The 27794-nt window shown below is 40.3% G+C and overlaps 1 long non-coding RNA gene and 1 pseudogene across 3 annotated transcripts; one reads left to right on the top strand and one right to left on the bottom strand.

Annotated features, from left to right (window-relative positions):
• LOC148006609 (uncharacterized) overlaps nucleotides 1-27794 on the bottom strand; it is a 2902548-nt pseudogene that overhangs the window by 2515348 nt on the left and 359406 nt on the right.
• On the top strand, nucleotides 85-22556 carry LOC134485554 (uncharacterized). 3 transcript variants are annotated; one of them, XR_015673228.1, is made up of 4 exons: nucleotides 85-158; nucleotides 20598-20738; nucleotides 21296-21398; nucleotides 22315-22556. It is a non-coding gene; the product is annotated as an uncharacterized LOC134485554 (long non-coding RNA). The 3 variants fall into 3 exon arrangements; XR_015673222.1 differs by having other exon boundaries at nucleotides 20598-20772; XR_015673214.1 differs by having other exon boundaries at nucleotides 20598-20787.

The following is a 27794-nucleotide window of genomic DNA, read 5'->3' as shown; positions in this document are numbered from 1 at the left end:
GTTTCGTCGCCTGGGGGCGGGGGCTTCGCGAGGCTGGGACTCTGCCCACAGGGTCGGTGCAGCCACCGCCGCCACGCACCCGCCAGTGCGCGCAGAGAGAGCAAACTGCCAGGGTCGGACTGGGGTTGGGATACCGCACCCGCAGGTGCTGGTCTCAGGTACCTCTCCTCCCCCCCTCCCTCTTGTGAGTCCATCCGCTTGGGTGCCAGCTGGCGTGATGCTGCTGCGTCCCTGCGCTGACGGGACTTGTCCCCGGGATGTGAGAGCTGGCCGGGGTAGAGAGGTCGCAGGCCCCGGCCTGGGACCCCGGCACCCTCTCGCTCTCCTCTCCATCCGTCCACCCGCGACCGCACGTGCCCTCCTTTCCTCCTTCCCCTGTCAACCGCGACCTCAGATCAGACGTGGCGACCCGCTGAATTTAAGCATATTACTCAGCAGAGGAAAAGAAACTAACCAGGATTCCCTCAGTAATGGCGAGTGAATAGGGAAGAGCCCAGTGCCGAATCCCCACCGCGTGCCGTGGCGTGTGAAATGTGGCGTATGGAAGACCCACTCCCCGGCGCCGCTCGTGGGAGCCCAAGTCCTTCTGATCAAGGCCGAGCCCTTGGACGGTGTGAGGCCGGTAGCGGGCCCAGGCGTGCCGGGCCCAGATCTTCCTGGAGTCGGGTTGCTTGGGAATGCAGCCCAAAGTGGGTGGTAAACTCCATTTAAGGCCAAATACCGGCACGAGACTGAAAGCCAACAAGTACAGTAAGGAAAAGTTGAAAAGAACTTTGAAGAGAGTTCAAGAGGGCGTGAAACCGTTAAGAGGTAAACGGGTGTGGTCAGAGCAGTCCGCCCAGAGGATTCAACCCAGAGAGGGGCTTTCGGCTGTGCGGGTGATCCCGGCGGATCTTTCCCACTTCCCGTTCCTCCCGACCCCTCCACCCGCGCGTTTTTCTCCCCCCGCCAAGCGTCCCGCCCGTCGCTGTCCCGGTTCCTTCCAACAGGGTGGTAGGCGGGCGCTCAGGCGGTGGGACCGGGTGCGCATGTGCTGCCGGGGGGGGGGGGGGGGTGGGATTGGTGGGTGACCGCCCCTCCCCCCATGTTTGGCGACTGGCCGCAGCCAGGCGCCCTTCAACCAAGGCGGTGCACGGAAACCGGCTAAGGGACCGCTGGGAAGGCCCTATGGGGAAGGTGACTGGGGGGGGGGGTGCGGCGCGGTATCACCTGGGGGCCCCAGACCACCCCGTCCCGAGTGTTACAGCACCTCCTCTCCATACAGAAGACACTGACAGACAGACTGACAGACACACACACACAGACACAAACACACACACACACACACACACACACAAATACATATTTAAGTATTTAAAATGATGTTTAAAAAAAAACAGTCTTCCTGTTTAACAGATGTTTAAAGGGAAGTTGGCTGACAGAACGTTTTTGTGGGTTTTTATCCTCTTTTTTACCAAATAGGAGGTAGATCTGTTGGCCCTTTTATTAAAACCCAAAGTATTAAGTTTCAACTTTTCCCATTATGTTCCTTTCACGAAAACCAGGGAGTGTTGTTTCTTTGGCTTTTCCTTTTTGAAACAAAATGAAAGGAGCTCTACCAGTTGGCCTAGTTTCCCTGTTCCTTTTCCCTCTGCCATGGTATGCTCGATGAAATAAAGTAAATAAATGAAGATTCTAGTTATTTATTTGTTTGGGAGACCCGAACCCTCTCTCAAGAGATACTTCCATCTCCCCCCTCCACACACACAAGGCCTCCTCCCTGTATGTGGGGGAAGGGGGAGGGGTGGACAGGAGCTAGCTGAGAGGGGGTGGGGTGGGGCTGGAGAATGTGCATGTCCCTGAAGGACTGTCAGGGAAATACTGCTGCTGCCCTAGCATGCTTTGCTTCAGCGCTGAGCCAGGCGGTGCCTCTTTAGGGGGGGCAAGTTTTCTGCCTGAAATCAGTGAGTGATGATTTCAGTGTGAATGTCTGATCCCTCGCTGTCCTTTCAGTGCTCTGGCTCATGGCAAATGACTGAAGAAAACCTTAGTTAGACTCACACCCAGCTGTTTGGAAATGGTAATGGAATTGATAGCACACCCTCAGGGAAAGAGGAAGACTCCCTTTGCTCACTCCCAGCCTCGCCCTGCCAGCTCTGGATTTCTAAGTAAGGCTGAATCTGGACCATATTTACAAGATTTGGCATTTCTGATTCATGTTTAATGTTTAGTTAAATAAAGCTTGTGAAGAGCTGGAGAGTTGGCTCTGAGGTTAAGAGCACTCACTACTCTGCTCTTCCAGATGTCCTGAGTTTCATTCCATAGAAACCATATAGTGGCTCACAAACCTCTGCAAAGGGATATCCCATGTACTCTACTGCCGTGTGTATATGAAAAGGGTTTTAGTATACTCATATAAATGAAAATACATAAACAAACCTTTAAAAGAATGAAACAAAATGAAGCTTGCAAAGAAATTGAGCATCTTAAAATGCCAGGCTCGTCCATCCGCTCCTTTCATTTTATTTCGTGTGTGTAAAACATAACCACAGAGGTGGTTCCCCTTTTATTAATCTCGATAGCACAATTGGGACAGAAGTGCAAACTATCATCTACCTATCTGGGAGTGGAGTGGTTGGATACAGGGAGATGGAACATTTGTAGTTAGTAAAGTTCTGCTGTCGGTTTTTTTTCCTTTCCTTTTTGGATAGATATCGGGAGCTTTTTTTTTTTTTTTTTTTTTTTAAAGTACAAATTTTGTTTTCTGTGCGACATTCTGATCATAGTTTCCCATCGCAGAGCTCTTGCCAGATCCTTCCTCCCCATCCACCACCCTGTTGTACCCCAGGCCTGCCCTTATATGTGGTTGATGCATACCCAGGTGAATCTCCATTGGAGAAAGCACAATATTCCCATCTCCTATGACTGTCAATGGCAGATGACTTAAATGCCAGTGACTTCGGACTTGACTCCATTGTTCCCTTGGAAAACTGGGTTTGGATTTGTTGAACGAAGGCAGGCCCTGGGTTTTGAAACAAACAAACAAACAAACACACCAAAATATATTTAAAGAAGGCAACAACTGCCTGCACGCCAAGAGACTGTTGACTCCTCTTTGGAGCTAGTAAGATGTGAAACTTGCTTAATAAAGTAGAATCCACACAGCACAAAGGGAACACTTTAACAAATTATGTGGAAGAGAGAGGGGAGAGAGAGAGAGAGAGAGAGAGAGAGAGAGAGAGACAGAGAGAGAGAGAGAGATCTGTTTATCTCCCTCCTCTAGTTTTTCAGACTAGAGATTTCATCTTCCTCTGTCTCTGGTGCTGGTGGCTTTACTACTGGTTTGGGGGGATTTGGATAGGGATATGAAGAAAAAAAGTCTTGAGTGCTGATTTTAAACTCTCTCTCTCTCTCTCTGGCTCTCTCTCTCTCTCTAGAGCACTCTCTCTCTCTCTCCCTCTGCCCCTCTCCCTCTCCTTCTCCCTCTCCCTCTCTCTCTCTCTCTATCTACACACACACACACACACACACACACACACACACACACACACACACACACATACACACTTCCTAGGATGAAAGAAAAAAATGAAAAGGAAGGCACCCATGGTGATGCATGACTGTGATCTCACTTTGGTCTCAGCACTGGAGAGGAAGGTAGGAAGGCCTATCTGGATGCAATGTGAAGAAGGCCTATGTCAGATTAGTTAATGGCTAGGTAACTGTTACCTAGCTAGTCTGCCATTTTGTTGCAGTTACTAATATTATAAGGACACTTTCTCATTAGTTGTTTCTGCTGTTACTGCCGGAATTCATTACATATTCTGTTAGGTTCTTCTGTGTGATAACACACTCAGAAACTATACACTGTAGAAGGCAGTCTAACTGCTTTCTTTGTTGTCTAGTTACCCACAATATTCTTGGACCTGAACCGAACAACCAGCAGCATTTCCCAAAACCATCCATGTATAAGCTTTTATAAGTTGGACCACCAACTCTAGAGCGACAGTGCAGACAGAGACTATTTGGAACCGGACATCCTTTTTGAGTTTTTGTTTGTGTTCTTGTTTTTTTTCTCCTGTCCTGTTCTGTCTTGTCCTTCCTGTCTGTCTGTCTGTCTGTCTGACTGTCTCTCTGTCTTTCTGTCTGTAAATCCACACATATAGTTCTTTCCACGTCTTATATTTCAAAGCAAATAATGCTGGTTGTGCTTCTCATTTCATTCAATGGTACTACTCTCTAGATCAGAGGAGCCCCCTTACAATTCTCCACAGGTAGTGATGACTGGGGTGTTCAGTGCGACTAAGCAGGAGTTATATGGTTGCTGCCATTATGCTTGATCTTACCCAAGGTAGGGTTTCGGGGCATGGTTGCCAAGATGGCTAACAACAGACAGTGATTGAAGCGATGGAACAATAACCTACAATTCTCCCTCTCTGTCACTGTTTCTCTGTCACTCTCTGTCTCTCTTCCCTCCTTCCCTCCCTCCTCTCTCAGACCTGAATGAACATTGGAACTAAAGTAAATGTACAGTGAAAAGAAGCCAGGTGTGGTGCTGCATGTCTTTTATTGCATCACTTGAGTGGTGGAGGTGGGCAGAACCCTGTGAGCAGGCTGCAGACCTGATCCAAGTACTGATTTCCAGGGCTTATGTGCAAAGACCCCTGACTCAACTAAAGAAATGAAGAGGAAATTAAAGAAACAGATACAATTAACTTGGAATAAACCAAACAAACTAAGGAAAAGGAAAAGCAGTATTGGGGTGGCCTGGCTTACAGAGGAGGGGCAAACATTTATTTGCCAGTAACTCCTCATTTGAATACACACACACACACACACACACACACACACACACACACACACATACACACACACACAGACACACACAGAGAGAGAGAGAGAGAGAGAGAGAGAGAGAGAGAGAGAGAGAGAGAGCAATCAATCTGTTAATCTGTTTTTCTCCCTCCCCTAGTTTTTCAGACAGGGTTTCTCTATGAATTCCTCTGTAGACTGATGGCTCAGAGGGCAAAGCTGCTGTCTGTTAAAGGTCTAGGGAAAACATGAAGTCCTAGAGGCTATGTGTAGGCCTGAGGGAACTGTTAAGGCCTAGATGCCATGTGAAGGAGTCCTACATCGTGTATACATATATACACACATATTCGTATATATATGAATATGTATGTGAATGTGTATACACTCAGGTATCCTTTATTTTATTAGCTTATTTTGAATATAATTTCCATGCTAATGAAAAACAGGAAATTTTCTTTGGCATCGGATTCTTCTTGAACAAAAAATGGATATAAATAATAACATATTCAGATGTTATGTCTAATATTGAGAAGATATTCCCAGATATGGTGTTAATCCATCATAGTCCATGTGTGAACACAAAACAGACTTAGTAAGAATTTTGGCAAGTGGATTTTAAAAACTTATATAGGGTTATTAAGAGCAGTGGTAACATTTTTTAACTTGATATTTTATATATTTACACTGCAAATGTTATTCCCTTGCCCAGTTACCCACTCTCCCAAAACCCACCCCCTGCTTCCATGAGGATGCTTTTCCTCCCATCCACCCACTCACACCTCAATAGCATACCATTCCCCTGCACTGGAGAAAGGAACATTCACAGGACCAAGGGCTTCTCCTCCTATTGATGCCAGACAATGCCATCCTCTGCTCCATATGCAACTGAAGCATTAGGCTTTTTCATGAGTACTATTTGGTTAGTAGTTTAATCCCTGGGAACACTGGTGAGTCTAGTTGGTTGATATTGTTGTTCTTCCTATGGGTTTGCAAGCCGTTTCAGTCTTCCTTCACTCCTTCATTGGAGTCCCCATGGAGTCCGATGGTTAGCTTCAAGCATGCTTGTCTATATCAGTGAGGTTCTGGCAGAGTCTCTCAGGAGACATCCACATCAAGCTCCCATCAATAAGGACTTCTTTGCATCAGCAATACTGACTAGGTTTGGTGGCTGCATATGTGATAGATCCCCAGAGGGGGCAGCATCTAGATGGCCTTTCCTTAAGTCTCTGCTACACTCTGTGTCCCTATATTCCCCTCCCTCTTGAGTATTTTGTTCCCCCTTCTAGGAAGGACTGAAGTGTACACATTTTGTTCTTCCTCCTTCTTGAGCATCATATGGTCTATGAATTGTATCTTGGGTATTCCAAGCTTTGGACTACTATCTACTAACTGTGTTAATTCACTCAGGATGGTATTTCCTAGTTCTATCCATTTGCCTAGGAATTTCATGAAGTCATTGTTTTGGAAAGTTGAGTAGTACTTCATGGTGTAAATATGCCACATTTTCTGTATCCATTCCTCTGTTGAAGGGCATCTGGGTTCCAGCTTCTGGCTGGAGGGCCTTTGCACTAGAACTCTTCCAGTCTGATGTCTCTCAGACATGCTCAAAAGTTTTTGTCCTGGGTGATTCTACAATCCCATAAATCTGGATATAATATTTTGTGTAAAATTACGAAAGCATTTAATTAAATTAACATATAGCAAAAGTTAAAAATATGGATAAACTCTCTTCCAGCGTAATCTTTTCTTGGTTATTATCAGTATCTAAGATACATACTGGGTGACAACAGCAAATTAAGAATTATCCTGCAGTCCCTTAACCATTTTCTATGTATCTGTGGTGTTGTGTGTTGTAAGAATGTTGGTGGATGTGAGTGTGTGGTGCATGCCTGTAACTGTGTGGCTTTACCCATCTGTGCATGTGTTTTTGGAGTTCTGAGAAGGATTTCAAGCGTCTTCTTTAGTGCTGTTCACTGTTCTTGACATAAGTTCTCTTGTTGAACTAGAAATTCATTATGGGATTGGAGAACTGGTCAGTGAGCCCTCAGGATTCAGAGGTAATAGTTATGTGTAGCTATCCCCTATGCCTGGCATTATGTATACATGCTGAATATTCACACCCAGGTCCATATGTTTCTACCCTCTGAGCAATTTCCCAGTCCTAGAGTGATGAATGTTTGCTTAAGATTTGATAACAGACCTGAATTGTTTTCTGTTTCTGCTTTTGTTTGTAATTTTCCATAGGTAACAAGCAGGTGGATATTATAAAAGACACCTGAAAAGACCAGAAAATAAAAATAGGAGTACATGCATTACAAGCAATTCTATAAAACCATATTTTGCATACTTACCTTGTGAAGCACAGTTGATATTTCGGGGTTTGCCTGTTATATAAACAGCATAGTTTGATATAAGGACAGTTTAGACTCTTTAAATAGAAAAGAATAAGAGAGATACATGTCTTGAAATAGTATAGAGAATGTGATACTTTATCACATGAGAATTAAAACTGAGCTACATAGCCTTCAACAGAGGAAATGAGGGAGAAGTGTGTATATACCTTTTGCAGCACAGTCTCTGGAATAAAACAAACAGGGACATTTAAATAAATATATAGCAGTATTTAAAACTTCATTTCTCTTCCAACATTTGCAATTACATAGTCAAAGATTATATCTTGGTGTCATAGATCACTGTGCTATCTAGGACTGCACGATGAGGATGGCATAGTGGCAATATAGCAAAATAACTGATAGGAAAAGCAGAGCATTCATATTAGGATTCATATGAATTGCATTTCCTCCCTGCTGGGAACTAAGCAACAATGGGTGAAACTGTACAAGTACCTCTGTAGTAATTTGGTGTCTTGGGGTTATGTTCACAGGATATACAGCTGGAGCACATGGTGTTAAATTTATTTTTAGTTTGTCTGATTTAAAATGTGATTGCAGTTAGTAAACATTTTTGTGATGATTGCTTGAAATTTATTTGCTCTTTATTAGAAATTGTAGAATCATATTTATAATTTGCAGTCCTGGGGGTACAGGTGGTTGTACATGGGGAACAACTAAGTCAGCAAATGATTACGTCAGACAATGCTGATGAAAAGAACATGGGATACCACAGTTACAGCTGCCTAAGAACTGATAACCACAACCTAAGGGAAGAGTCTCTTCCCTCAACCTTGACTCCTTTAAGACATTGGCTTCAGCATCAGACAGGCCTTGACAAGTTTGATCCTGGGTAAGGGCATAGAACTAGTGTTCCAGTTATTCTTTTGTCCAGGTCTTTCAGACAGCCTAGGGCAGTCCTGGCTCCCCATATTAATAGGTTCTTCGTAGTATTCATAAGACTTTCCAGCTGGATGTGACTTTTGAATTTTCTTTCATAAGCAGGGAAGTGTTAGATCACAGTCATGTCTAACTGGCTGCTTTCCTCAAACCTGCCATTCCCTTTGTAACCTCTCAATATAATTGATAAGCAACATATTCTGTGGCCTTGTAGTCTCTCTGTCCCTTGCATCTGATTCCCAGGCCCCAAAAACCTTTAATGGTAAATCTGTCTCCACCTTTTTTCTTTCTGTGATTCATCTATTAGTCTAGATCACAAGGTACATATCCTACCCAAAAAAATCATACGATTGAGAAACACCAAAATCCTATAATTTCTTGGAAATTAAATGTCCTCACTCTCCTATCTTTGGGTCTAGTATCCCATCATGGTTATATGTGGCCATGATGCAATAAATCACTTCATACTCAAGTACTTAAGCATGTTTTCCCTTCAGGACACTTGACACACAATATATGTGCTGCAGTAAAAATAAAAACAACAAAACAAAACAAAAAACCTGACAGAACTGGTTCCCAGTTATACCTTAGCTGTCTCACTCCCTTAATATTTCTGGTGCCATTGGAAATAGCAATAATTTATCTCAGTGGCTCCATGCTGCCCCCATCTACTTTCTAACACACTAATCTTCCCAACACAGCACCGTGTCAGGCCACTCCTCCCTCAGCCACAGCCCTCTTGGTTGGGTATCCACCATGCCAGGCAAACACATCCCAATTCTTTGGTAGGCCCACGCATCTGGCCTCCATACACTCTCTTAAACTCAATTAAGTTGCCTTATGAAAGAACACATCAAACAATATTTTCTGATGCAATTGATAAGATATAATTTGCCAATCTAGATGGCACAAAATCCTGTACACACCCATCCCTTGAGAATAGTCATAACAACCTGTAATATGTACAGAGAGGCATCTAAACATCTACTGCCATGTTCTCTGTGCTCTCACATTCTCACTCTGACTTCCTCTGCCCCTCTAAAACTTTTCTCCCACCCATCCTTCCTTCTTATCCAATGACAGGCCTGGTTCTATCCTGTACCTCACTTCACCTTAATAATGACATCATTCTACTCTTTTACCCTTTTAATTAAAAAAAAAACAGAAACTTTTTTCTCAAATATAAGTTGAGCACAACTATTATCATTCTGTAATTTAAAAGTATAAGATGTACCTAACACGCAGCCCAACTTTTATCAGTTAAACAGAACATTTAGATATATTTTAGATTTTAAAAGGCTTAAAATCTGTTATATCCTGGCTAGCTTATGTATTATCTGATAAATAGCTAATTAAATATGTATTCTCGGGTTCAGTTTGCCAGAATTTTATTGAGTATTTTTGCGTCGATATTCATAAGGGAAATTGGTCTGAAGCTCTCTTTCTTTGTTGGCTGTTTGTGTGGTTTAGGTATAAGAGCAATTGTGGCTTCATAGAAGGAATTTGGTAGTGCTCCATCTGTTTCAATTTTGTGGAATAGTTTGGATAATATTGGTATGAGGTCCTCTATGAAGGTCTGATACAATTCTCCACTAAACCCGTCTGGACCTGGGCTCTTTTGGGTTGGGAGACCTTTAATGACTGCTTCTATTTCCTTAGGAGTTTGGGGTTGTTTAACTGGTTTATCTGTTCCTGATTTAACTTCGGTACCTGGTATCTGTCTAGGAAATTGTCCATTTCCTGCAGATTTTCAAGTTTTGTTGAATATAGGCTTTTATAGTAAGATCTGATGATTTTTTGAATTTCCTCTGAATCTGGAGATATGTCTCCCTTTTCATTTCTGATTTTGTTAATTTGGACACACTCTCTGTGTCCTCTCGTTAGTCTGCCTAAGGGTTTATCTATCTTGTTGATTTTCTCAGAGAACCAACTTTTGGTTCTGTTGATTCTTTCTATGCTCCTTTTTGTTTCTACTTGGTTGATTTCACCTCTGAGTTTGATTTTTTCCTGCCTTCTACTCCTCCTGGGTGTATTTGCTTCTTTTTGTTCTAGAGCTTTTAGGTGTGTTGTCTGGCAAACTGAATCCAAGAGCACATCAAAACGATCATCCACCATGATCAAGTAGGCTTCATCCCAGGCATGCAGGGAAGTTTTAATATATGGAAAACCATCAACATGATCCATTATATAAACAAACTGAAAGAACAAAACCACATGATCATTTCATTAGATGCTGAGAAAGCATTTGACAATATTCAACACCCCTTCATGATAAAAGTCCTGGAAAGAATAGGAATTCAAGGCCCATACCTAAACATAGTAAAAGCCATGTTCAGCAAACCAGTTGCTAACATTAAACTAAATGGAGAGAAACTTGAAGCAATCCCACTAAAATCAGGGACTAGACAAGGTTGCCCACTCTCTCCATACTTATTCAATATAGTTCTTGAAGTTCTAGCCAGAGCAATCAGACAACAAAAGGAGATCAAGGGGATACAGATCGGAAAAGAAGAAGTCAAAATATCACTATTTGCAGATGATATGATTGTATATTTAAGTGATCCCAAAAGTTCCACCAGAGAACTACTAAAGCTGATAAACAACTTCAGCAAAGTGGCTGGGTATAAAATTAACTCAAATAAATCAGTAGCCTTCCTCTACACAAAAGAGAAACAAGCCGAGAAAGAAATTAGGGAAATGACACCCTTCATAATAGACCCAAATAATATAAAGTACCTCGGTGTGACTTTAACCAAGAAAGTAAAAGATCTGTACAATAAGAACTTCAAGACTCTGAAGAAAGAAAATGAAGAAGACCTCAGAAGATGGAAAGATCTCCCATCCTCATGGATTGGCAGGATTAATATAGTAAAAATGGCCATTCTACCAAAAGCAATCTACAGATTCAATTCAATCCCCATCAAAATACCAATCCAATTCCTCAAAGAGTTAGACAGAACAATTTTCGAATTCATCTGGAATAACAAAAAACCCAAGATAGCTAAAACTATCCTCAACAATAAAAGGACTTCAGGGGGAATCACTATCCCTGAACTCAAGCAGTATTACAGAGCAATAGTGATAAAAACTGCATGGTATTGATACAGAGACAGACAGATAGACCAATGGAACAGAATTGAAGACCCAGAAATGAACCCACACACCTATGGGCACTTGATTTTTGACAAAGGAGCCAAAACCATCCAATAGAAAAATGATAGCATTTTCAGCAAATGGTGCTGGTTCAACTGGAGGTCAACGTGTAGAAGAATGCAGATCGATCCATGCTTATCACCCTGTACAGAGCTTAAGTCCAAGTGGATCAAGGACCTCCACATCAAACCAGATACACTCAAACTAATAGAAGAAAAACTAGGGCAGCATCTCGAACACATGGGAACTGGAAAAAGTTTCCTGAACAAAACACCAATAGCTTATGCTCTAAGATCAAGAATCGACAAATGGGATCTCATAAAACTGCAAAGCTTCTGTAAGGCAAAGGACACTGTGGTTAGGACAAAACGGCAACCAACAGATTAGGAAAAGATCTTCACCAATCCTACAACAGATAGAGGCCTTATATCCAAAATATACAAAGAACTCAAGAAGTTAGACCGCAGGGAGACAAATAATCCTATTAAAAAATGGGGTTCAGAGCTTAATAAAGAATTCACAGCTGAGGAATGCCAAATGGCTGAGAAACACCTAAAGAAATGTTCAACATCTTTAGTAACAAGGGAAATGCAAATCAAAACAACCCTGAGATTTCACCTCACACCAGTGAGAATGGCTAAGATCAAAAACTCAGGTGACATCAAATGCTGGCGAGGATTGGAAAAGAGGAACACTCCTCCATTGTTGGTGGGATTGCAGACTGGTACAACCATTCTGGAAATCAGTCTGGAGGTTCCTCAGAAATTTGGACATTGAACTGCCTGAGTATCCAGCTATACCTCTCTTGGGCATATACACAAAAGATGCCCCAACATATAAAAAAGACACGTGCTCCACTATGTTCATAGCAGCCTTATTTATAATAGCCAGAAACTGGAAAGAATCCAGAGGCCCTTCAACAGAGGAATGGATACAGAAAATGTGGTACATCTACACAATGAAATATTACTCAGCTATCAAAAACAACGAATTTATGAAATTCGTAGGCAAATGGTTTGAACTGCAAAATATCATCCTGAGTGAGCAACCCAACTACAGAAAAACACATATGGTATGCACTCATTGATAAGTGGCTATTAGCCCAAATGCTTGAATTACCCTAGATGCCTAGAACAAATGAAACTCGGATGATCAAAATGCAAATGCTTCACTCCTTCTTTAAAAGGGGAACAAGAATACCCTTGGCAGGGAATAGAGAGGCAAAGATTAAAACAGAGCCTGAAGGAACACCCATTCAGAGCCTGCCCCACATGTGGCCCATACATATACAGCCATCCAATTAGACAAGGTGGATGAAGCAAAGAAGTGCAGGCCGACAGGAGCCGGATGTAGATCGCTCCTGAGAGACACAGCCAGAATACAGCAAATACAGAGGCGAATGCCAGCAGCAAACCACTGAACTGAGAATGGGACCCCCATTGAAGGAATCAAAGAAAGAACTGGAAGAGCTTGCAGGAGCTCGAGACCCCTTATGAACAACAATGCCAAGCAACCAGAGCTTCCAAGGACTAAGCCACTACCTAAAGACTATACATGGACTGACCCTAGACCCTGACCTCATAGGTAGTAATGAATATTCTAGTAAGATCACCAGTGGATGGGGAAGCCCTTGGTCCTGCTAAGACTGAACCCCCAATGAACTAGACTGTTGGGGGGAGGGCGGCAATGGGGGGAGGGTTGGGAGGGGAACACCCATAAGGAAGGGGAGGGGGGAGGGGGATGTTTGCCCGGAAACCGGGAAAGGGAATAACACTCGAAATGTATATAAGAATTACTCAAGTTAATAAAAAAAAAGTTTAAAGAAAAAAAAGAAATAGTGATTATTGCTTCCTGTTATTTCATATTTCAATGTGAGATTATGTTTGTGTGCTTTTCTTCTCTTTGTTTTGTTGCCAAGACGATTAGTTTCTTGCTTTTCCTAGGGTGTAGCTTGCCTCCTTATGTTCGGCTTTACCATTTATTATCCTTTGTAAGGCTGGATTTGGAGAAAGGAATTGTTTAAATTTGGTTTTGTCATGGAATATCTTGGTTTCTCCATCTATGTTAATTGAGAATTTTGCTGGATACAGTAACCTGGGCTGGCATTTGGGTTTTCTTAGGGTCTGTATGACATCTGTCCAGGATCTTCTTGCTTTCATAGTCTCTGGTGAGAAATCTGGTGTGATTCTGATAGGTCTGCCTTTATATGTTACTTGACCTTTTCCCCTTACTGCTTTTAATATTCTTTCTTTATTTTGTGTATTTGGTGTTTTGACTATTATGTGACAGGAGGATTTTCTTTTCTGGTCCAATCTATTTGGAGTTCTGTAGGCTTCTTGTATGTTTATGGGCATCTGTTTCTATAGGTTAGGGAAGTTTTCTTCTATGATGTTGTTGAAGATATTTGCTGATCCTTTGAGCTGGGAGTCTTCACTCTCTTCTATACCTATTATCCTTAGGTTTGATCTTCTCATTGAGTCCTGTACTTCCTGTATGTTTTGGACCAGTAGATATTTCTGTTTTACATTATCTTTGACTGTTCTGTCGATGGTTTCTATGGAATCTTCTGTTCCTGAGATTCTCTCTTCTATCTCTTGTATTCTGTTGGTGATGCTTGTATCTATGGCTCCTTGTCTCTTCCTTTGGTTTTCTATATCCAGGGTTGTTTCTCTTTTTGCTTTCTTTATTGCTTCTATTTCCATTTTTAATTCCTTCACCTGTTTGATGGTCTTTTCCTGGCATTCTTTTGGGGATTTTTGTGATTCTTCTCTATAGGCGTCTACTTGTTTGTTTATGTTTTCCTGTGTTTCTCTAAGGGAGTTCTTTATGCCTTTCTTGAAGTCCTCCAGCATCATGATCAAATGTGATTTTAAATCTAGATCTTGCTTTTCTGGTGTGTTTGTATATTCAGTGTTTGCTTTGGTGGGAGAATTGGGCTCCAATGATGCCATGTAGTCTTGGTTTCTGTTGCTTGATTTCCTGAGCTTGCCTCTCACCATCAGGTTGTCTCTGGAGTTACCTTATTCTGCTATTTCAGACAGTGGCTATACCGTCCTAAAGGCCTGTGTGTCAGGAGTGCTGTAGACCTGTTTTTTTCAGCCAGTTATGGGAACAGAGTGTTCTGCTTTCGGGCCTGTAGTCTCTCCTGTCTACTGGTCTTCAGCTGTTCCTGTGGGCCTGTGGCCTGAGTTCACCAGGTAGGTCGCTTGGAGCAGAAAAGTTGGTCTAACCTGTGGTCCTGTGGATGAAGTTGCTCATGGGTGGTTGCCTTTGAGCTCTCCGTGACAACAGCAACCATGAGGGCCTGCACTGCCTTTTCCAGGAGGCCCCCTCCACCAGGGTCCCAGATGGCATTTAGGTGTTTTCCTTTGGAGTAAGAAATGTGGGCAGAGTGCACACATGTCTGGCTTCCCAGGCATGTCTCCCCTCTGAAGGTTTAGCTCTCCCTCCCACGGGATTTGGGTGCAGAGAACTGTTGGCTGGGTCCCTTCAGGTCAGGGTGGTGTCTGGCCTGCAGGGGACCTGCCACTCGAGTGCGAGAGGCATTCCTTTTTAAAACAAATTTTTTTTAAAGTGTGAATGGCAAAATAATATCGACAAGTTGAAAATAAAAAGGCAGAAATAAAAATCAATAATGTTTCGTAACTGTATGAACACATTATATGGGATATAATATAAATTATTGAGATTTAACAACCTACATAGCTAACACATCTGGAAAAAATAAGAATAGAAGATTTGACACAAATTTCAAGACTTTATAATTTTGTCTTGCTAAGTAAAGCTTATAATATTTATGATTAATGACTAATGACTTAATCCATATCTAAGGAAGAAGATGAGGCAGATGACCAGCCTGCTCCCTCTCATATCCCACAAATTTCCCAGGAATTCTGCCCTAGCCAGTGATACAGGAAGGTTGCTCTAACCAGGGACACAGGATGCTTGCACTATCCAAGTTCAAAGGAGCCCCTCCCCTTCATTGAGAGACAGCACTTCTTGTCTTCCAGGAGGCCTGCTCTAACCCATGTCACAGAGCTTTCCAGCTCCCAAGGAGGCCATCTCTAGTCACAGACACCCAGCCCAGTTAACACCAGAGGTGACCAGGTGGCAAGCAACAGAAGCCAATGTAATTAGGCAAGAATGAAACCCAGCTCTCTCACCACAGCAATCCTTAAATACCCTAACATAGGTGAAAGGCAGTATACTGACATAAAATTCCATTCCATTATATTGATAGAGGCCTTCAAGAAGAATACAAATAATATCCTTAAAGAAATATAGGACACACAGGCATAGAGGTAGAAAATGCCTACCAATGAAACAGTCCTCTGCTGCTGGGGGGATTGAAAACTGGTACAAACTCTCTGGCAATCAATCTGGTGATTCCTGAGAAAACTGGAAATGGTTCTTCCTGAAGAGCCAGCTATACTACTCCTGTATATATACCCAAAAGATGCTACACCATATTTCATGGACATGTACTCCATTATGTTCATGGCCTATGTCTACCTTATTTATAGTAGCCAGAACCTGGAAGCTTACAGATGTCCCTCAACTGAAGAATATGTACAGAAAATGTGACACATTTGCATAATGGAACACTATTCAGCTAATAAAAACAAGGATATCATGAATTTGCAGGCAAATGGATGGAACTAGAAAATATCATCCTGATTAAGGTAACCCAGAACAAAAAAAAATGGGTATATACTCTCTGATAAGTGAAAATTAAACAAAAAGTACAGGACATCCAGGATACGACCCATAGACACTAAAAGTTTAACAAAAAAAAAGGGAGGTGAAAGGGTACAGGATCAGGTTTGGGGAGAGGGGAGAAAGAGAAAATCCCAGAGGACCAGGAGAATAAATGAAAATATTCTGTTTCTGGCATTTGAAGGTTTGGGGTGGGTGATTCTAGAAAGTTCCAGAGACCTGGGATATGAGAGACTTCTGGGATTAAATGTGAGTGATCTTAGTCAAAATATGCAACAGTGTGGAGAGGGAACTCAAAGAGTCAACCTCCAGTAGATAGAATGGGTCCCAAGTGAAGGGAACTGGTTACCAACCCACAGTCAAAATTTCTGATCCAGAATTGTTCCTATCTTAAAGAATTACAAGGACAAAAATTTAGAAGAGACTGAAGGAAAGGCTGTAAAGTGATCAGCCCAAGTTGGAATCCATCTTGTATTGGGCTTGGGGGGCAGCAAGGCCTGAGACAATTACTGATCTTACAGACAGGAGTCTAGCATGGCTGACCTCTGAAAGGCATCACCAGAAGCTGACTGAGACAGATTCAGACACCCAACCATTGGACAGAAGTCAGGGACTCCTATGGAGGTATTAAGGGAAGGAGTGAAGGAGCTGAAGGGGAGGGCAACCCCATAGGAAGACCAGTAGGTCAACTAACCCAGACCCTTGGGAACACTCAGGGACTGAGCCACCAACCAGGAGCATACACAAGCTGGACAATGGCCTCCAGCACATACATAAGACGGTCTAATCTTGTCTTAGTGAGAGAGGATCCACCTAATTCTGGAGAGACTTGAGGCCCCAGGGAAAGGAGCTATCTGGGAGGTGGGGAGCACACACTTAGAGGCAAGGGAGAGGGAGAATGTGATGAGGAACTGGGGAAGGTGGGACTGGGAGGAGAGGGTAATAAATGGACTGTAAATAAATGAAATATTAAATAAAGATGAATGTGATTTGCTGTTTGATGTGTATGAAAAACAATCCATGTGTTTCTTGTTATCAATTAAGTTTTATTGTTTAATATGTGTACAATGCTGTTAGGAGGTACAGGATGATATTTCTATACGTGTTCAAACTGTGTAATTAAATCACTATCCAATTTTCTTATCTGACGGTGTAAGGAAGTGGAATAAGATGGCTTTCCTGGTAAAGGCATTTACCACTAACCTGATGACCTGAGATTGATCTCTGGACCCGACACTTTAGAGGGAGAGGAATGAATGCTGCAAGTTGTCCTCTGACCTCTACATTCTCATGGTTGCATTTGTGTACCTACCTCCACAAAACACAATAAACACATAAGATGTTTAAGATGGAGATCATACTTCTGTGTTATAAAGCAGAATTCCTAAAACACTGCTTGGTATATGACAATCTCTGATCCTTGGCAATACCTCTCCTTTAGGAATATCTTCTGCTATATCTCCACACAGGAAAGGCAAAAGAATGTGATGAAGATGTGAAAAAATAAATCAAATCTGTCTCTGTGACTCGGCTGCTCTCTAATTCTCAACATGGTATAGAACAGCTCTTCTCATTTCATAATGTTTTTAATTCATGTTGAAATTATGCTAGTAAAATTTGAGATATACAAATACTGAAGAATGATAATGTATTCATTAGTATTAATTGTCAGTATGACAGGATTTAGATTCACTTAGGAAACAAATCCCAGCAATGACTCTAAGGGAGAATTATGACTGTCCTAACTAAGGTGAGAATAATCTGAATGTGGACTGCACCATTCAATGGGCAGCAGTCATGAATAGAATAAAAAGGAGAAAGTTGAGCCGAGCACAGCATCCATTTCTCTGCTTGAAATGCAATGTTAAGATGAGTTTCACACAGTTTGTAGTCATGTCCTCCCTGTTAAATAGATAATGTCTTCAAAGTGAGAGGCAAAATAAACCTTTTATTCATCAAGTTTTATAAGAGGCTATGATTTGGGAAGAATACCCCAGACTCAAATAATATGCAACAGGAGATTGTGTTTATTTTGTAGATAACCTGCCAGCAGGGAGGGGGGTCTACCATTCATCAGAATGGAAGACAAAGGTGTGGAAATTTCAGGGTCAATTTTAAGTCTGTTAGGGTAGGAATGGGTGACTTTTATCTTTCATCCCTATTACTGATTAGCTCTATCTCCAGGAGTATGGCTGCCTTTGTGATTGGTTAAAGCACTGAGGGATTTGGGGACTTTTGCTACTTAATTATACTTGTCTCAGGCTAGCTGGTGGGTCAGCTTTTACAGCTTCTGATTGGTTGCCCATGAGGTTGGCTCAGACTAGGTGGTAAGGCATCTTCCTGATTGGCTGCCAGCAAGTGGTATTTTTTCCTGGAATTGACTGTGTTCAGTCTTTTCCAGTGCTTGGAAACATACATTTAGGGCTATTCTCCCAAACTGTTGGTTTTCAGCCTGTCATGGAGTCAGCCTGAGTCTGGCTCACTCAGTCCTCTCAGCTTCTTTCATCGGATATTTTCTTACATGAATAAAAAAATAACTAATATTGGTAGTAATTAGGTTTACTCATTTCTACATTGAGAATGTCTTAAAGGTTAACATGAAGATGGACAAGAGTTCAACTACTAATACTGGGCTGGAATGAGGGAAGAGAAAAGGTGATAATAAAAAAGATGCAAGAAATGTTGATAAAGACAATTCATTTTATATTCCTGGGTTTTGCCTTTTTATCTGCAGCTTGAGATGTCTCCTACTAGAGAACATATAGACTTCAGCCTAGTATTCCTATAGATCTAATATTTCACTATAGAAGAAACTTGTTTAAAAACTGAGAGATGACTTGGTAAAATGTAAGAACCTGAGTTCTTATCTTTATCACCCATATGAAAAAGCTAAACTTGTGGTTTTGTTTTTCTATTTTATGAGAGACAGGGTTGAGAAGACACACCAACGGGATTTCTGAATCTTGCTGGTTAGCCAGTATAGCAGATTTAGTTAAGCTCCAGAATCTCCCCCGAGAGACAAATTCAAAACAATATGGTAGACAGCTGGAAAGATTACCCAGGTAAAAGGTCAGTTGTTAGACAGACAGATGACAGAAGAGAACCAACTCATGCTAGTTGTTCCCAGACTTTCACATGTGCTTTGTAGAATTTGCACGCACGAGAACAAACACACACACACACACACACACACACACACACACTTACTCACAAAAGTCTACACAGACAATATATGAACAGAATTTCAAAAATTAATAGAACCTACAAAGTATTGAAAAACATAAGCTGGAGAAAAAATTGAAGAAGAAAACTGACATGAACCTTTGTCCTCTGCAAGTACACATTTGGTAGATTGAACCTGCATACAGAAGTGTGTATGCCTGTACACAATATACATACACACAAACACTCTCAAATAAACACACCGCAATCCATTGTTGACTATATTAGTGTCACTATGCATCTATTATCCCATTGGCTCTCCTCCTGCTTACTCTTCTGTGTCATAGCTGGCAAGGACTAAACCTACCTGCCTCCTCTGTATTTCTTTCCTTACCAATCCTTTTTACTCTCATTTTCCATTTGTCTTCTCTTTTCTCCTTTTGTTCTGTCATTTGCAGAAACGTACTGAATGTTTTCTTATAGAAACGTAAAGGAAAACTCTTATTGCTCTATTGAGCTTTCTGCCACATTTCAAGTTCTAGCAATGAGATTCTCTTAGGATTTGTAAACTTTCTATTGACATATTCATATTTGAAGCATACATTATTACTTATTTATTCATGTGTCACTTCTTTGCTGGATGATTTGAAGTAGGATGAAATAAAAGTCATATATAATAAAGCTAATGCAACTGGAATGTATTTTAAATTTCAGAATCAGATATATCTAATGACAAATAAAGAATGTCTAGGAATCCACATATAGTTACCAGTGCTCCCTGGCACTCACATGTTGTTACATTCAAGTTTCTCATCATAGAAAATACAGCAGTCAACCAAGCAAAAGTGATTGCATTCTAGTCTGGAAGTGTATTGAATATAAGTTTGTTGTATAAAAACACTGATAGGGAGTATTGCAGATGATAATAACACAATGATAACCTATTTTTGACTTAATGTGTAATTGGTTTCCAGTTATTGAAATTTTAGTGCTTAAAGTTTTTCAAAAATATATTCTGCTGAAGATATGTCTGTCAATATCAAGATATATTACCCATATCTTATAGTGGATTTTCAGATCTTGAGGCTGAAAAACACATGCATTTGATATGAATCTTGAAACATAGTCCCCATGAAAAGCTTAGTCAGAGAAAGGTGGTACATGGCTTTAATCCCAGGAGAGAAAGGAAATCAGATCTCTGATCAAGGTCAGCCTGAGAGAGATCAAGTTTCAAGTAAAGAACACCATAGATCCAGATGTTGTGGTACACACTTTAATCTGGGAAATATTTTCGGCTGGAGGCATACATAAGGTCAGTGAAAGAAGGAAAGTTTCCTTTTTCTATGCAACTGCTTGCAGTTACTTTCTAGCATTCTCTCCAAACTTCTTGCCCAGCAGAATTTAGGGTTGCAGAGACAACATTTATTGGGCTACTAGAAGTGGTAGTGAATGCGCTTTTCCACCTCTTGATTCCTGGACCCATAGATCCAGTTGTGGGAGAAACTGCACCATATCTAGGATGCTGATTCAAAGCATACACTCCCTTGTGAAGAAACTTGCCCCAGATTTCCATGCTGTTTCCATCTAATTGGAGTACAAAGAAGCTGTGTTCCAGAGATGTTCAAGGTTGTATCTCCTGCTGCAGCTGGACTTGTAATGTGTAAGAATCACCAAGGTAGTATTGGCTTTAAAGGTATGAAGGGGTCATAAGATCACATGAGGCTTGGCACTGTGAGAGTGAGGGATGGCCACTGTTGAAGGAATAGCCTTAGTAACAGTTGAGGTCTCAGGAATGAAGGGACCATGAAAAGAAGTTGAGGCTTAGCATCATGAAGAGAGTCTATGAGAGACTATTGGTGAAACCTGATTGTAGGTGAAGACCCCAGCATATTGGAGATTCCAGAACCATGGGATGATCACCAAGAAAAGCATCAGGGAATTAGAGTCAATAAGAGCTTAGACTGCTATAGAGGACAGAGCTAGAGAAGTGGCAAAACCCTTTGGAGGAGCCCAGAAAATCATGTGTGGATCCTAGACATTCAAACAAGATGCTATAAAGGTTAAGTTGTCTTGGATGCCACAAGATGTTAGAGATACCAGAGTTGTAGGCAAACTGCTGAAGAAAGTTTGCAACAGGGAATGGAAGAACAGAGAATGAAGAAGTTTCTTGCTGTTAAATGCAGGATCTGGCAATGGAAGTGAACAAGGATGGAAAGACTCAGAAATCTGACGATTGCTTTGGCTTTGACACCAGACATGGAGATGCAGATTTTGGAGTTTGCTCAGGTTAATTTTCATCTTGTTTAATCCAGTGTTTTCTTACCATGACATTTTGGAATGATAATGTATATCCTGCATGATATTGGGGGTATGTTGTCTTCTTTATGTTTTTGATTTTTAAGGGATTACAGTTTAGAGATTACCTAATCTCAGAAGAAACTTTGAACTTTGAACTCCTAACATTGGAGAAACTCTTATAGACTATGGGAACTGTAAAGTTGGAATAATGTATTTTGCATTGTGCTGTGCCTAGTTATGACCTCTCTAGAGTCATGTATTTGAACTGTCCTATTGTAACCAGGGAGTAGAATGTGGTTTGAATATATTTGGCAAATTGGAAGTGGTACTATCATGAGATGTGGCCTTGTTTGAGGAAATGTGTCACTGTGGGCATGGGCTTTGAGACACTCTCTCTAGCCAGGTAGGAACCAGTCATCTCCTGCTTGCCTTTGAAATAAGATATCACAATTTCAACTCCTCCAGGACCATGATTTCTGCTTTGATGATAATGGATTGAACCCCTGAACCTGTAAAGCAAGCCCCAACTAAATGCTGTCCTTTAAAATATTCACCTAGGTCATAGTGTCTCTTCACAGTAATGAAAATCCTAACTAAGACAATGGTGTAGTAAGTGCTGCTTTCACAAAGATTAGTTCTCAAAATGGAGGAACATGTCCCATTGGAGGCCTTCAGAGGTTTGTAGTTGAAGACATTGGAACTACTCATGCGTTTGTTGAGCAGAAACAGATAGGAAAAAAAAAACATGACACATACTGCTATCCCTGGAATTTCAAAACTCTCTCACACATGTGACTTCATATGATTGAAGCTAAGATGGATATTGGCATTTCACTAACTTCAGTACTAAGTATAGGGTCTGAAACAGACCTGAAGAAGACCCTTTTAATATCTTGTTTTACAGGGAACATGTACAAAATATTAAAAAGTACCCAAGAGTCAAGTATGGAGAAAGTCTGGTAACAAGAGATCCAGGAGACATGGGCTAAATGTTTCTTTAACTCTTTATCTCTTCATAAAAACAGTTCACTATGAGCTGTTGGCTCTTGGAGAAGACTGGTGAGGAGAGTCAGTAAAACTGACTCTATTGGATGCTTTACCATAGAACATGGGGCCTTCAGTTCAATAAATGATTCATGCCATTGATGTCGTTCTCTGTGTTTTCCTTTACACAAAAGATATATTAATAAAATACATGATTTAGGCATGGAATAGTAGTTCAGGATGGAAAAGTTCTTGCTGTGTCAGCAAAAGGATCTGATTTAATCCCTAGCAACAATATAAAAAGCCAAGCATGAGAGTTGGGGCACAGACAAAAGAGGATCACTGGCCTTGCTAACTCCCAGCTTAGCTCCAAGTTCAATGAGTGACATTGTCTCAAGGAAATAAGGTGGCAAGTAACACAGCTGGATGCATGATGTCAACATCTGTGTACCATGTAAACCTAGGTCCAAAGGCATAGTATATGCAGATTCTGAAAAAAGGCAAAATTGGAAATTTGTTATTTCTACAAAACTATCACTTGAGGCACTCTGCGGAAAAAAATTCATCATGGAAAATCGTTGTTAATGAATAAAATGAGTCTCTAGGCTCATATTTCCAATTACAGCAGTAGAATGGTTGAGGGGACAAAGCTCCAGAAAGAGACATTTGGGAGCACTCCCCAATCAAATAGGAGCCTGAGAAACAAGGCTACAGATCTGCTCCAGACAGCCATTTATGCCTATTAACTCAGACTATTAATATTAATATATTCTGGAAGAGAAAGCCAGGGACCCACTCTTTTATCTTGCTGTGCAGAAACTGAATATTGAATGACCTTGAATAAATGGAGTGTTATTGATGCCATTTTTGTCTCAAAAGAAGGAAAACCAGGGAGCCATCCCTAATCTCTCTTTTTTGTTTGGTTTGAGTTTTAGTCTTAAAGAAACCTAAGCAAAAACTCAAAGTACCAGGCTATAAAGACAAGTGTAATTTTAGATAGTGTGGCCTGTGAAGAGCTCATATTTTCTCTATCTGTTAGCAAGACTAGACTCTCTGAACTCGACAAAGAAGGAGCATATTCCCTTTCACTACCAATTGAAGATGATTTAAGAATGAGAAGACCCCACCCGAAGGTTTGTGCTCTCTAAGGAAAATTAGGCACATAATGAGAAAAGACTGCCAGGATTCATTAGTGGTGCAGTTCCACATTTTATTAAGTGCTGTGAGCCTGGTTTATTTCATGAAAAGGTCTGAGTGCATGAAGGACAAGATATTAAAGACAATAAAGAAAAGCAGTTTCACTACATAAAGGTGCTGTGTGTCTAAAGCATACAAACTCCGCAGCAATCACAATCATGAGGTTAGAAAATGGCTAACACCATCTTTAGTATTTGTTGTTTTATATTTTGTTTTAATGATTTTTTTCTTCATTTGGAGATGTTTTAAAGCATCTTATTATTAATAAGCTTATTCTTTGACAATTATTTACATAAACATAATGCTCTTTGATTACCCTCTCTCTTCCTGTGAGACTAAAACAGGAACAATATACATTACAAGTTAATGAGAAAACAAAACAATAAAAATATACCTTGCAGGTTGAGGGTTTTTTTTGTAGTGAAGATTAAGTTCCAGTTTTTACAATGTTAAATCTGTGAAATACTTACAGAATAAGTTTGTTTGTCCTGTATTAAGTCTTTGCAAGTTAAGATTTCTATTTGTAATTAAGAATACATTTATTTCTATTCTGACGTAAAATGCAAAATCTGTTTTGAGGTATTTACTCATTTACTTATTTATTTATTTGTATTTTTTTTTCAAGACTGGGTATAACTAGCTCCGGCTGCCCTGGAAATAGCCCTGTATTTTTAATTGATAGTCTTATAGCATAGAGTATTGCTGTTCTCTTCAGAATGTTGTCTCATATGCCAAAGTGTTTAAGGCTATTTTCTAATTTCTCCTCTATCAAGTTCAGTGTTTCTGGTTTTATGGTAAGGTCATTGATCTACTTGTACTTGAGATTTGAGCATGATAATAAATAGGGCATCATTTGCATTCTTCCACCTGGAGACACCCACTTTGACAAAATCTATTTTTTGAAGTTTTTTTTTACAGATGATAATTTCTGGCTTCCCTGTCCTTAGGTGTGAATTTATCTCTGGGCCTACAATTCAATTCTGTTTGTTGTTGTATCTGTTTTTATGCAAATACCTTGTGGGTTTTATCACTGTAGCTTTAAAGTATGACTTGAAAATCAGTGAAAGTAATACCTCCAACATTTTTTGTTGTTCTTTTTGTTGTTCTTTTTTGTTTTGTTTTTCATATTCAGTATTGTTCTAGATATCCTGGGTTCTTGGATTTTGGTTTTCTCTATGAAGTTGAGAATTGCCATTTCCTGGTCTGTAAAGAATTGTGTGTGGAATTCTGATGGGGATTGCATTCAGTCGGTAGACTTTTTTGATAAAAACGACCATTTTTACTGTTAATCCTACCAATCCCTGAGGATCGAGATCTTTTCATTTTCTGGTATCTTCTTCAATTTTTCCTTCAAATATTATAAGCTTATAAGCATAGAAATCTTTCATTGACTTGGATAGACATTATCTATATCTTGAGGCTCATGTGAAGAGTGATTGTTTCCTCATTTTCTTCCTCAGTCTGTTTATCATTTCTATATAGAAAGGCTACTGAGTACTTACTGTTAATCTTGTATGCAACTACTGTGCTAAAAGTGTTTATCAACTCTGGGAGATACCTAGAATAATTTTTAATGTCACTAATGTACTCTTATTTCATCCAAAGTTAATGATACTTTCAATTCTTCCTTTCCAATTTGTGTCCCCTTGATCTCATTTGGCTGTCTTATTGCTATAGATAAAACTTCAAGTGCTATGTTGAATAGTATGAACAGAGTAGAATGTCTTGTTCCTTATTTTAGTGGAATTAGTTTCCATTTCTATCCATTCAATTTGGTGTTAGCTATCGACTTGAAGTAAATCGAGATATGTTCCTTTTCCACGAATCTTGTGAATAGTTTTACCATGAACGGGTGGTGGAATTTATTAAAGACTTTTCACATATCACTATCTGCAGATGATATGATAGCATATTTAAGTGATCCCTAAAGCTCCACCAGGGAACTACTAAACCTGATAAACACCTTCAGCAAAGTGGCTGGGTATAAAATTAACTCAAATAAATCAGTAGCCTTCCTCTACACAAAAGAGAAACAAGTCTAGAAAGAAATTAGGGAAACGACACCCTTCATAATAGTCCCAAATAGTATAAAGTACCTCAGTGTGACTTTAACCAAGCAAGTGAAAGATCTGTATGATAAGAACTTCAAGCCTCTGAAGAAAGAATTTGAAGAAGATCTCAGGAGATGGAAAGATCTCCCATGTTCAAGGATTGGCAGTATTAATGTATTAAAAATGGCCATTTTACCAAAAGCGATCTACAGATTCAATACAATCCCCATCAAAATACCAATCCAATTCTTCAGAGGGTTAGACAGAACAATTTGCAAATTCATCTGGAATAACAAAAAACCCAAGATAGCTAAAACTATCCTCAACAATAAAAGGACTTCTGAGGGAATCACTATCCCTGAAGTCAAGCAGTATTGCAGAGCAATAGTGATAAAAACTGCATGATATCAGTACAGAGACAGACGGATAGACCAGTGGAATACAATCGACGACCTAGAAATGAATTCACATACCTATGGTTGATTTTTGACAAAGGAGCCTAAGCCATCCAATGGAAAAAAGAGCATTTTCAGCAAATGGTGCTGGTTCAACTGGAGGTCAACATGTAGAAGAATGCAGATCGATCCATGCTTATCACCCTGTACAAAGCTTAAGTCCAAGTGGATCAAGGACCTCCACATCAAACCAGACACACTCAAACTAATGCATCATTAAGAAAATATTTGCAAATATTAGAAACAAAGAAGATATAATTAAATAACTGAGTAGCAGTGAACTTCAGGTGCTCAAGATACAGACATATAAGAATAAAAGAGAGGAATCATATATAGCAACTCTGAATTTGGGAGAACACTAAGTATACCAGTTAACTTTTCCAATTTTTGTGACAAAACATATAACAGAAGCAACTAAAGAAAGTATTGTTTATTTTGATTCACATTTTGATGATCCAGTGCATCTCCTCAGGGATATCTGTCACAGTTGCCCACACATGATGCTGCTATGTTACTCTGCATCCATGGTCAGGAAGCAGAGAGATGAATGCTGGTCCTTAGCCCACTTTCTCATTTTCACTTACATGAGATGTCAGTCCAGGAATTGTCTTTTCAAAATTCAGGTTGGGTGTTCCTTGCTCACCCAACCATCCTCACAAACCAAGGTGTGCAACCACCATGATCTGTACCTCATTAAGTTTTCACTGGAGATTAAGCATCACAGAAAGAAAGATTTAATCAAACCACTGCAGTACCCAATGAGGGCATGAGAAACTGTAAAGTCATATACTCTAACATTTATCCTATTAAGGCAAAAAATTAAGACATGTTAACAATATACTAAAATTTTATTTTTGTTCTTTTATTCTACATCTCATCAACTTCTTTCTCTTCCCTACATAGCACTTTCTCCTTGTCCCTTTCCTAGATACCTTATGATAAATGTGATAAAAGTATCCTGAACAAATAGCTTAGGGGAGAAAAAGTTCATTTTGTCCATTATTTCAGAAAGATATGATATATCAAACTGGGAACTGCCTGGCAGCAGACATAGAAGAGAATTCAGCAAGAGTAAGAAGTAGTTGGTCACAATGTATCTATATTCAGGAATCCAAGAACAAAAAATGAAAATTAAGCCTGATTACAAAGCCTCGAGGCCCTTTCCTAGTGACCCACTTCCAACAATGCTCCACCTCCTAGAAATTCCACAAGCATCCGTATAGCATCAGTAGTTGTGGTCCATATGTTCAAATAGGTAAGTCTATGAGGGAGTTACCATTTAAACCACACAACCTGTTTGCTCCTTTTCCACTCTAGAGCTGATAGGGCCTTTATGAGTTCAACCCTGCCAATTGTCAATGCTGTCTCTCACTGGTTCATCCACTCATCCTGTCAAGTCACACTCCTTTTCACTTCCCAATGAACTTTTGAATCTCTGATAATTATTTCAAAGCAAACAAAAGGCCACACAAAATGAACCATTTCTTTTTGTCTTTTTAATTTCCTAAATGACTTGTTTCATACTATTAACACACTTTAGACATATCCTCCCTTCTGTAGATATCTGTATGTCCCAGCTCAAGTAAGTGTTCCTTCCTACTGTCCATAGTCAAATGCTCTGTTCTATTTTGCAACACATGTGTTGGATTAAGTGGATATACGTGTAATAATTATGAAGAATCTTGCTACTGTGCTCT

This window comes from Rattus norvegicus, chromosome 2 (assembly GCF_021556685.1).
Source record: "Rattus norvegicus strain SHRSP/BbbUtx chromosome 2, alternate assembly SHRSP_T2T, whole genome shotgun sequence".
Taxonomy (NCBI): domain Eukaryota; kingdom Metazoa; phylum Chordata; class Mammalia; order Rodentia; family Muridae; genus Rattus; species Rattus norvegicus.
Note: the sequence above shows the minus strand (reverse complement) of the source record. Positions and strands in the feature narration are given on the sequence as shown.